This window comes from Aegilops tauschii, chromosome 7, assembly GCF_002575655.3.
Source record: "Aegilops tauschii subsp. strangulata cultivar AL8/78 chromosome 7, Aet v6.0, whole genome shotgun sequence".
NCBI classification, from domain to species: domain Eukaryota; kingdom Viridiplantae; phylum Streptophyta; class Magnoliopsida; order Poales; family Poaceae; genus Aegilops; species Aegilops tauschii.
Genome location: NC_053041.3, coordinates 158,527,839 through 158,538,811, shown reverse-complemented (window position 1 = coordinate 158,538,811; position 10,973 = coordinate 158,527,839).

Genomic DNA, 10,973 nt, shown 5'->3' with positions numbered 1-10,973 from the left:
GATCTTGAGCCACAGCCCGAAGTGGGGATGGATGCGGAGGAAAGCCTCGCACACGACGATGAATGCCGAGATGTTGAGGAAGGAGTTCGGGGCTAGATCATGAAAGTCTAGCCCGTAATGGAACATCAGTCCGCGGACGAAAGGGTGGAGTGGAAACCCTAGCCCACGGACGAAATGAGGGAGGAACACCACCCTCTCGTTGGGCTTCGGTGTGGGGACGACTTGCCCCTTGGCTGGAAGCCGGTGGGCGATTTATTTTGCCAGATACCCGGCCTCTCGAAGCTTGGCGATGTCCTTCTCCTTGACGGAGGAGGCCATCCATTTGCCTTGGCCTCCAGATCCGGACATGGTGGAATGCTTTCTTGGGGTGGAAAAGGCATGAACTTGGGCGCTGGAGCTCGAGAATGGAAGGGCAGAGAGAGAGAGAAGGCGTGGGTGAAGAAAGGGAATCCTTATCCCCTTATAAAGGCAGTAAATATCAAGCGCCTCCCCACTCGCCTTTAAACTCGCCTATTCCCAAGGGCTGTGCAAACGGCACAGTTGGGTTACCCACGCCCGTATTGATGAGAATCCCACAATAAGAGGACAAGATCTCTGATTTGACAAGACGTGCCAATGGAAATTGCATCTCAAAACGCGGAACGGCAGACGAAAACGGTTCGAAATAATGACCGGGTGGATGTGATGTCACATTACAAAAAACTTGTCAGCGGATTAGACTCGTGGAATATTATACTCTCTGCGGCTGTGTGTGGTGCTTGTGTTACAGGTCCGGACACATTCTTCGCGTCCGAAGACTATCTTGGAGTATTCGGGAAAGGGAACCCGCCTTGCAATGCCCAAGACAATCTGCGCGCCGGACACCTCGTCATTGAAGCCTGGTTCAGGGGCTACTGAGGGAGTCCTGGACTAAGGGGTCCTCGGGCATCCGGCCTGTTAGCCAGGGGCCGGACTGATGGGCTGTGAAGATACGAAGACCGAAGACTCCACCCGTGTCCGGACGGGACGCTCCTTGGCATGGAAGGCAAGCTTCACTACAAAAAAAAAGACACTTCCGTGATGATACGTGTTTGTCACAGTAGGTCGCGTTTTTTGTCATGCATGTACATCCATGACAAATTTATGACAGAATCAAGATAGTCATACCTGTGCTGTCGTAGAAGTGTTCCATGACATTACCAAAATTATCATCACGGAAGTGTCCACTTCCATGATGATAAATCGCGCATCACAGAATTGCTTTCGTCAAGGGTGACCGACACGTGGCATCCACCGTAACGGAACACCTTAAGCTATCGGGTCTGGTTTTGGATCCGATAACCCGTTAACAGCCCCGACCAATGGGGATTTTCCACGTGTAAAATCATCATTGGCTGGAGGAAACACGTGTCGGCTCACCGTTGGGACATATGTCATCCACTCATTGGACACAAAGCGCCTATGATACGTCGACACGTGGCACGGCCCAACAGAGGCCCATTCCTGTGAAAAGGCCAGCCCATTTGACTTGGTCAAAAGGTGGCGGGCCGGCCCACGGCAAGCCTGTTAACGGCCTGTTCGCATTAGCCCATTTACAGCCCGCTAACCCAGGGCCTGTTTACAGCCTAACCGAATTAGGCCCAGTAGCGTCATCTGGGCCGTCCAATATAATTCCAGCCCGTTTTAACTTCCGGCCCATGTATGGCCCATGACGTCTTTCGGCCCATATGAGGCCCTTATTACTCTCGGCCCATTAACGGCCCGTGGTAAAACTGGCCCGTAATGAACAGTGTACCACTTTATACCCATTAACGGCCCATGGTGAAACTGGCCCGTAATGAACAGTGTATCACTTTATACCCATTAACGGCCCATTATTCCGGTGGGCCGTTTCCAGCCCATGTTATCTTTCGGCCTTCTCGGGGCCCATTTATTCTTGGGCTCATTTCCACATTCGTTTACTTACGACCCGTTATTGTCATTTTCTGCTTGTGGGCCAAATTCAGCCTGTGGTTACAGTCGGCCCATTTGTGGCCCGTTAATACGTTGGGACATTTTCATGTCGAAAAAAACCGTTGGGCTGTTTTCATAGAGTTATCAAATACGGCCAATAAACGGCTCGTTATTGTCCACGAATAGTATGGCCCATGATTGGCAAAATGATGATACGCCCCGTAGAAGGCCCATGGATCCTACGGCCCATAAAAGGCCCATGGATCGTACGGCCCGTAGAAGGCCCATGGATCCTACGGCCCATATAGAAGGCCAATGGATCCTATGGCCCATTGAAGGCCCATGGATCATACGGCCCGCAGGAGGCCCATGGTTACAACAGCCCGTGTGTTGCCATGATTATTTTGGCCTAGTTTTCAAAAATAGGTTATTGTGGCCACTAGAAAAACACAGAAAAAGAACTGCAGTGACTACAAGCAAACAACTAAACAAGACAATAAGGAAATAAATAAGCAAGCAATTAACGCTAGCCTATTACCGCTATTACACATATTACATCCACTGGGCATCAAAGTTCGCCACCAGTGCAAATATAGGGGAACAAAGCAGCATATTACATAACTGGCCGTCAAAATTGGCCACCAGTGCAAATAAACGCGGCAGCAAAACAAGAGTATAACTGAAACAACTTCATAAGAGCTCAAGAAACGTGGTATCCACCATGCTGGCAATAAGCTTAGCAAGCTTATTAGCTTTGTCCTGTTTGGCGCTAAAATCCTCCAACGCTTGCTGTTGCACCAGAAAGTATGCATCTGAATGCTCCAGGGACTTCCGCAGTCCTTCCGCTTCTTGTCGCAGCACAGCTGATCGATGTCTTTCAGCTTGTAGTTGAGACTCAAGAAACCAAACTGATTCAGACAGTGAGTTTGAGTAGCTTGTGCAAGCGGTAGTGGCCAGTAACTCCAACACTAAACCAAGACAAGACTTTGGGGTTGTCTCACTGTCTTCGAGATAGTCTTCCTTAGCTGTTTTATCAGCTTTGTTGGAGACCAACAAGGATGTGTCACTATCCTGAACCTTATCTGCATTACTTCCTTTACCATTGCTTAATAAGGCACTCTTCCCCAATATTCTGTCAGCATTCTAAAAGAAGAAACAAGTAGACACATAACAGTTTAGCATGTACTAGTATATGAAACTCATTTCAGTGAACCAGTTCATTAGTAAGGTGGACAGGATTAAACTACCAAGTCTTCTATTGCCAAGTACTAGTACATAATAAAAGCATCAAACAAACATATATCTATGTCCTATGGTCACTGCATTGTCTTGCCAAATGAAAATAGAGACACGGTTCAAATCATATTAGTTCAAGACAAAGTAGAAGTGAAAGAATACAAAGCGTGGGAAACTACACGGCACAACAAGATTTCAGATGGGTACCACGGGTCTACATGTACAACAACACTGTTGGCTCTGTTGTGATGCTAGTAATGTGCATGATATGAGAAGTCAACTGTATACACAATTGAAATTGAAATCAACAGAGCTATTGATAAGAGCAAGCCTGTTAAAGAAACATGCGTGAACATACCTGCTGTGCCATTGAAGTTTCGATTGGATCCTTCAATTTAAAAATAAGTTTATATGAGTAAATACAGTGATACAAGAGCAAAGCAGTATGCACGATAGCAATCATAGTTAAAAAAGGCGCGCCTAAGCGAGCGCTTAAGCGCGCCTAGGCTCTACGCGTTGGCGAAACGCATTGCGCATAACTACGCTTAATCTGTGCATAACTGCGCATAAGCATGCGCTTTGGTCAGTAAAGCGCAAGGCGGTGGCAAAACGCGCAATTAACGCCTAGTGCTTTTTTGAACTATGATAGCAATGGAATCTTAAATTAGAATAGTTATTCTTCAGGTTTAGCCACTTGTTCTACATGAACAGAGTATAGTAAGACGCAAGAATATAGTACTTAAAATAGAAGATGAGCTCATAGACCTTACCACATTCTTGGTTTGGGACCAGTACAGAACAAGGCGTTCCCAATCATCGTCCAGTAAATGTGTCTCAGTAGAACGTAAGGGAATTTGATGAGTTTCTTTGCCGGTGAAGTACGTTTTCTTCAGGTAATTCCGATACTAGCACCAAGCATTCTTGAAGATCAGAGGTATTAGCACAGGTTACCTCATCCTGAGTTTCCAAATTGGTCCTTCTCTATAGAGAAAAATGGGAAAATTTGCTGTATTATAACCATCATGGAGGTAGGATGTATGGGACAAAGCAAAGTAATTGCCATGAATAACATTACTTACACATAACTCCTGGACAAACACCTGCAACTGGCATTTTCCTTCATCTTCAGTATAATATTTCCAAGATGGGAAGATACGCAGATACGATTTAACTACATCAAATGCGATAGATGCTAAACTACGACTAGCTGGTTGTGCTTCCTCCATAGGAATAGGCGTACTAACTGGTGGAGTTGGGGTTCGCCGTGTTAGTACGGGCCCTTTGGGCACTGGAGCTGCCTTACTAACTGCTATTGTTTGGGAGCTCTGTGGTGGAGATGGTGCTGTGTCAATAGGAACTGGGTTACTATCTGCTAGGGTTGGGGTTAGATTGGGTGAAGCTGGTTCTCTGTCCATCGCAGTAGGGTTACAATCTGCGAGAGTTTGGGTTATGTGTGGTATGGCTGGTTCTCGTGCATGTACAACCGGGGTGCTATCTCCACCAAGAGGTAGCATTGTTTTATTTGAAGACCGTGTTTTTAGTCCGCTAGATGCTGGCATCACCCGCTCCAATTCAAATGGCTGATAAACAGGAAACATAGTTGAATGTACAGACATTGTATGAGAGACAGATGCAATAGATAGTGTGGAAAAAAGAGGGCATGAAATAGTTGACATGTATATTGTTTAACTAAAATGGATAGCATGACATAATTTCACATATATGATGTCTATCTAAACTGGATAGCATAGCATAACATAATTCAAAGATATGATGAATAACTAAACAGGATCGCATGACATAATTCACCTACATGTTATCTAAGTAATCAGGATCGCGTCATGTAATTCACATATGTGATTTATATGCTAAATAGAGGGCATTAGATATGATGTCTGAACTAAGAACATGGTGTTGAATATTGTGTATATGATGTCTAATCTATGCAATGCAAGACACCATATGCATGATATGAGCAGTATAACCGTGCCAAGTTAGAGCATACACCTCGGTGGGGGAATAGGACTAGTCATCTGTCTCTGAATCCATCTCTGAGGAGCTATCGGGACCCAAGAAGATCTCTGCTTCGACAGGTAGCACTGTCTGCGTTGAAGGCCTTGTTTTCACTCCAGATTTTTCAATCTCCCACCCAAATCGTTGATTCACAAGAAGAGTAGTTTAATGTACAAACATTGTCGACAAATGGAAATGTAATGAAGAAAAGGATGGGCAAGATATCATTCAAATATATGATGCCTGGTTAAACAGGATGGCATTGCACATTTCACGTATATTATGGCTGGCTAAAAGACATGAGACTGCACAATTCCCATATATGATATAGAAACTAAACAGGTGGCATTACAGAATATGTCTAAACTAAGCAGATGACATATATGATGTCAAAAGTAGGCACTGCAAGGCAACATATGCATGATATGACTAACATCATCATGCCAAGGTAGAGCAAACACCTTGGGGGTAAATAGGAGTGGTCAGCGGCGTCTGAATCCGCCTCAGAACAGATATCTTCCTTTGGATTACAATCTGGAGAGGGGTGGGGAGGGTTTGCCATTGAACCCACCATGGAGCGATGTCTGCATGACATTGTATTGCCGCGCAAAACTCTTCTCTTTTTCTCTACATGTTCAGCATGACTGTGTACAATATCTGACATGCATACGAAAAAAATATGGTGAGGTTATGTAAGGAGAGTATGCAGAAATTTAGAGTGATGGTAACAACCAGTGGATGGATCCAAAAATAATGATAGCAGGCTGATGATTGCTTTAATTTAATAAAAAGGCAGATGATGATTGCTTTACTATTTGGTTTACAGGAATTGGAAGAGCAGAGGAATGCAAAGAAACATGGCCAAAATAAAGTGAAACCATATGAAAGTGTGTACAGTTAGAATGTTATTCTGCCACTAATGCACTTGGTCTTGTTTTCATGCATAGGATTTTGAAAAGTAGGTCCAGGTGGATGTTTTGCTTCATTCCTTTCAACAAAATGCATGAATAATTGAATTGTAGAGTGCAATTGGAAAATTCCCTATTGCTATGTTTTTCCGTCGAACCAAAATAGCCCTAATGAACCAAAATAGTAATAAGTGATGCAACAAGTGTACAACCTCTTTGCCGTAGCCGTGTCGACCTCAGCATCATTGGGTTGGTCGCTGAAGCAGTTGAGGTAGAGGTGGCTGTCGGAGGTGTGGAGGAAGATCTGAGGAATCTGTAGACGGCGTCCAGGGCACTGCTCTGTTGTGATGGATTGTTCTGTCGTTGGAGCAGCCCCGGTGAGCCGTAAGACGTCAAGGCTGAAGCAGCACAAGACAGACATCGTCAATATCAAGTGGGATTCTAATAGCATCTCCAATAGATGATGTAAAATAGATGTAAAATTTACATCACCAAAAACCACCTGACTACAACAGATGAGGTAAAAGCTGTTGACTCTGAACTTAACTGTCGAAACTGAAATTTACTGTGGAATCTGAATGTTACTATCGAAACTGAACGCAATGGTAGCAGAGAGGCACTTGACATGTAGTTTAGGGAGGGCCTGCAGTTCATCTTCAACCTGCACCCCCCCTGAGCCGCCAGCCACCACCGGCCGAACCGCCAGCCCCAGCGCCGCCTCGCCGCCCCGAAACAACTCCCCACCGCCGGTCCGCCACCGCCCCGGCCAGCCCTATAGGCCCCCCCGCCCCCACCCTGAACCCTAAGATAGATAGTGGGGTACCTCTCCGGCGAGCCCCCGTCCCTGCTGCGGGTGGTTCTTCCTTAACTCCGGCGAGCCCCCCCACCCCCTGAAAATCGACTGACCCAAAAGTCGATTCAGTCGACTGAAGTGTAGCTAAATCGGAGCAGAGCAGCAGCACGAGCGTGGGGGAGAGCAGCAGCAGCGCGAGCGAGCGAGCGAGAGCCGGAGCTGCAGCAGCTGGGCGAGCGAGCGATCGAGCGAGAGCCGGAGCAGCAGCAGCAGCGCGAGCGAGCGAGCGAGCGCCGGAGCAGCAGCAGCTGGGCGAGCGAGCGATCGGGCGAGAGCCAGAGCAGCAGCAGCAGCAGCGCGAGCGAGCGAGCGAGAGCTGGAGCAGCAGAAGCAGATCCGGCTGGTATGGACACCGCCGCCGAAGGGGCCTTGCACTGGGGGAGAGCCGCCGTGGAGATGTCGCCCGCGGCGCCGGCTTCAAGGTAGCCGCTCCATGGGGGTGCGGGATGGAGCACCGTCGGCGCCGGGAGGTCGAGCTAAGGAGAAGGTGTGATGCGATGAGTGTACAACCTCTTTGGTGGCGCCGAGTAGGCCTCGGCTTCGTCCGAGGAGTCGGTGAGGATGCTGCGGTTCTGGTGGAGCAGGTTAAGGCGGCGCTATGGGGATGGAGCAGCCGCGATAGACGAGGCGATCGTCGGAGCAGCTCCTTGGAGGTGGAGGACGGGGCGGCTGAACCGGCGGGACGACGAGATGGACGACGGATCCTCATCCGGGGAGGTTGACGAGGGACGTCGAGCTATTGTGGTGGACGACGTCGTCGGGGAAGAGGCTCCGGCTGGGCAGCGGTGAGGTGGCGGATGGAGGAGGGTGGGGTTTCGCGGCTGGAGCGGAGAGGTTATGGCGACCTGGGATTTCGAATGGCAAAAAGGAGGCGATGGGAGGGGGTGAACCATGACTTTGGGACGCGCTTGTCCAAAATGTAGGGTGTGTTACAAAAGTACCCCACACCGATTTGAACTAGCGGCCCTTTTGGCTTAGGGTTAGAAGGGGGATTTCGCTTGTCGGGATTTGGCAGCTGGAGGGAGTTTTCGCGCGCGTTGTAATTTCGGGATAGCAAGGCGCGGGTTGTGAAGGCGCCAGTTTTGGGAGCACCATATCTGAATTTTTGGGATATAACAAGGCGCCGGTTGAATTTTAGGGACAAGCCTAACGTGTAATATTGTACTTGTACATACCAAATCAATTCGCACTTCCCTCAACCAAAAAGAAAACGAAAAAAATAAAACTATTCACACCACACAAAGAGAGAGTCTTGCCCCGTTTTACTATAAAAATGCTATTTAAAGCTACTCATACCAACAATTTAGTGCAATTAAATGCTATTCGGTAGTATGAATCCATGTTATGTCCAATTAATTTTTTTCGCTTGTTGTATAATTCATGTAACCTACTCATACCAACATTTTAGTGCATTCCAAATGTCTATACTACCGCTGCAATTCGAACTGAATTTGAATCGTTTCTCTATTTCAATAACAAATCTACAATCATGATTGTTGCCAACTTCAACCATCATTCGTGTATTACCTTAATAACACACCACATGATTACTATAGAGATAGATATGAACTATGTGTACTACATGAACTCGAATTCTATTTTTAATACACTTGATGTTGATTCCAAATAATACTACATTTGATGTACTAACTATATATTCATAATCTAAACCATGTTCCATACGTGTACACCGTGTTTATCACACATAGTATAGTGCCCCGCCCCCTACATTATGACAAGTATTTAGACCTGAGCTGCAAAAGCCACACATTAGCCCAAATTATGATCAATGTTCTATATGTTATACGTAGTACTAGCAAGATGCACATGCGTTCCACAGAACATCAACATGATCAAGGGGAGGCCTAATTTGCAAATATGGAGAGGGGTGTGGGTATCTTTTTTCAAAATTGCCATAGTTTCCTTCCTATCCGTTAGATATAAATCGGACGGCCTATATTGCAGGATGGCACCATCATCAACAACTCGTTTTTTTATAAGAGTAGAGATAAAATATATTATATGTAGTATAACATGTTCATAACCACACCATGTGTATCACCGTTATATATATTCACACATGCGTCGGTTTAAAACACTATGATAAATTCTTCAAATATCCGAATTCGCTTTTTATAATGAAGTATGATCTCTATTCGTCTTTTACACCCACACAATCCTCTTATCTTTGTAGCTAGCTAGCGCTAACTTTCTCTCGTGCATGCAGACACCCACATCCCTCTAACCCTCCCTCAGCATTCTCTAGCTCCATCGCGCAAATTCGTCTTTTCACTTTAGGTCGTTCACCCACGGTGTGTGTAGGCCCCCCCAGCTCCTTCTTTATGGCACAGATCGATCGATATGCCTCTCTAGCCAGATGTGCCTAGCACAAAACACAAGCTTCCCCTCTTCTCTTATCACCGTCCATGCCTCACTCGCACCACTCTTTTCATCAATCTCGTACTCGCACACTTCTCCCCCTCGATATAGTATGACTCTCGCACCACCTCCTAGATGCATCCCTCTCTCTCTATCCTTCTCCCCGTGCCTCATTTGCTTCTAACACACACATGCATGTATACCGATAGATCTCCCAACATATACCTATGTCGACTTTAACTATTCCCCCCCATCGATCGACGTACCTCACAAGTTATGTCTCTCCTTTCTCTGACAAAGGATGATTGATCTTCCTATGTAGTTATGTCTACTTACCACATCCATATCGCCCCCCCATCATTCATGCATGCCTCCTGACCCGTCTCTCACACGCACATGCACAGACAGGCAGCCATCCCCTCTCTTATTGATATTGCAGGCATGCCCTCCGGTTGTCTAGCAAGCCTATCCCACCATTTGTTAGAAGCAACTCCACTACCACGCCCTCCAACACTCTAGCTCTATCTCTCTCCCAACCTTATTCCTCTCCTACACATATGCATGGATGACGATCGATCTCCCTTAATACATGAGGTAGATCGATCTCCCTTAATACATGAGGTAGGCCCCTCTCCTCCTCCACACATATACCAGCCATTGTACCTCTATAGTTAATTAGGCCTCCCTCCCCCCCCCCACCACACACCGATAGTCGAGCGCTGTAGGTAGGTATCCATGCCACAATGACAAACTGCACATGTCCCCTCTCACGTTCCAGTAGGCCAGCCACTCTATATCTTTGATGTGGGCACACACAAATTCGATGGCACTCTTTATCGATCGCGCGCACGCACACACACACATCATCCCTCTCTTCGATTCTATGGACACCTCAAGCCGATGATACCTCCATTCTCTTCTCGTGGATCGCCCCCTCTATATATATGATATATCCAGGACGCTATTTCACACACATTGCATATGTTACATTTTTTGATTGACCCCACCCTCCCCTCCCCCCCCCAAAAAAACTCTCACGAACCCACACACTATATCTCTCTACGTTTGTAGTATCTCTCTCACACAACCCCCACGTAGGTGGTGTACGTATACAAGAAGAGAATAGGTGCACCGTGCACGTACTCACGCTTCGTGCCCAGCCACACCCGCGCGGGTACAGGGTGGAGCTCATTTCTATATGAAATGGCAGCCCACATGCTAATTTGAACGCGTGTAGCGGTTGTTTACCTACGGAAGTCGTGTACCATGCGTGCACGAAACAAAGTTCGACTTGATGCGTTGGCACGTTATTTTTAAATAAAGTTATATCGCTCAATGGCACGTACACTGAATATAAAACGATTTTTATGGAGAAAAAGGTAGTCCGCTCCACTATATACAATGGAGCCTGCCTGCCTGGTTTGTCTCTCTTCAGAGTATCTCACACAAGGCTGCGGTGGCCTCTCTCTCTCTCTCTCTCTCTCTCTCTCTCTCGCCGTTGGTCACTGATCCGGCCGCATCCCGTCCGCCGGCGGAAAGGGAGGACGTGCATCGTTTCTCCGTTCGACGACGCCGAGGCAGCACGTCCCGATCTGCGGCACACGCCGTTCTCTCTGACCAAGCTCCGGCGTGGTAGGGCCTACGCCACCTGC